Here is a 1,417-nt window from a genome sequence, read left to right on the forward strand (position 1 = left end):
TGCAGTGATGTCCAGTGCTCCAAAGGTTCAGTATGTCAGATGGTGGATGGTTGGCCCCAGTGTGCCCAAGCCAAGGTGGCACCAAGGCAGCCTTCCTGCAAGGACATGCAGTGTCCCAAAGGGAGCTCGTGTAGGATGACGGATGGGTGGCCCCAATGTGTGCAGAACCAGCCCTCCTGTCATGATGTTCAATGTCAGAAAGGAACGCAGTGTCAGATGGTGGATGGTTGGCCTCAGTGCGTCCAAATCAAGACTTCCATCAGGAGACCCAGCTGCAGTGATGTCCAGTGCTCCAAGGGTTCAGTGTGTCAGATGGTCAATGGTTGGCCGCAGTGTGTCCAAGCCAAGGTGTCCCCAAGGCAGCCTTCCTGCAGGGATATCCATTGTCCCAAAGGGAGCTCGTGTAGGATGACAGATGGGTGGCCCCAGTGTGTTCAAAACCAGCCCTCCTGTCATGATATTCAGTGCCAGAAGGGAACGCAGTGTCAGATGGTGGATGGTTGGCCTCAGTGTGTCCAAATCAAGACTTCCATCAGGAGACCCAGCTGTAGTGATGTCCAGTGCTCCAAGGGTTCAGTTTGTGAGATGGTCAATGGTTGGCCTCAATGTTTGCAAGCCAAGGTGGCCACAAGGCAGCCTTCCTGCAGGGACATGCAGTGTCCCAAAGGCACCTCGTGTAGGATGATGGATGGGTGGCCCCAGTGTGTGCAGAACCAGCCCTCCTGTCATGATATTCAATGTCAGAAAGGAACGCAGTGTCAGATGGTGGATGGTTGGCCTCAGTGCGTCCAAATCAAGACTTCCATCAGGAGACCCAGCTGCAGTGATGTCCAGTGCTCCAAGGGTTCAGTGTGTGAGATGGTCAATGGTTGGCCTCAATGTTTGCAAGCGAAGGTGGCCCCAAGGCAGCCTTCCTGCAAGGACATCCATTGTCCCAAGGGGACCTCGTGTAGGATGATGGATGGGTGGCCCCAATGTGTGCAGAACCAGCCCTCGTGCCACGATGTTCAGTGTCGGAAAGGAACGCAGTGTCAGATGGTGGATGGTTGGCCTCAGTGCGTCCAAATCAAGACTTCCATCAGGAGACCCAGCTGCAGTGATGTCCAGTGCTCCAAGGGTTCAGTTTGTGAGATGGTCAATGGTTGGCCACAGTGCGTCCAAGCCAAGGTGGCTCCAAGGCAGCCTTCCTGCAGGGACATCCACTGCCCTAAAGGGACCTCGTGTCAGACGGTGGATGGGCATCCTCAATGTATTCAGAACCAGCCCTCCTGTCATGATATTCAGTGCCAGAAGGGAACGGAGTGTCAGATGGTGGATGGTTGGCCACGGTGTGTGCACATGAAGACTTCCATCAGGAGGCCCAGCTGCAGTGATGTCCAGTGCTCCAAAGGTTCAGAGTGTCAGATGGTGGATGGTT

This window comes from Lagopus leucura, unplaced genomic scaffold (assembly GCF_019238085.1).
Source record: "Lagopus leucura isolate 7727_CA_CO unplaced genomic scaffold, USGS_WTPT01 34589-0_obj-0_obj, whole genome shotgun sequence".
Taxonomy (NCBI): domain Eukaryota; kingdom Metazoa; phylum Chordata; class Aves; order Galliformes; family Phasianidae; genus Lagopus; species Lagopus leucura.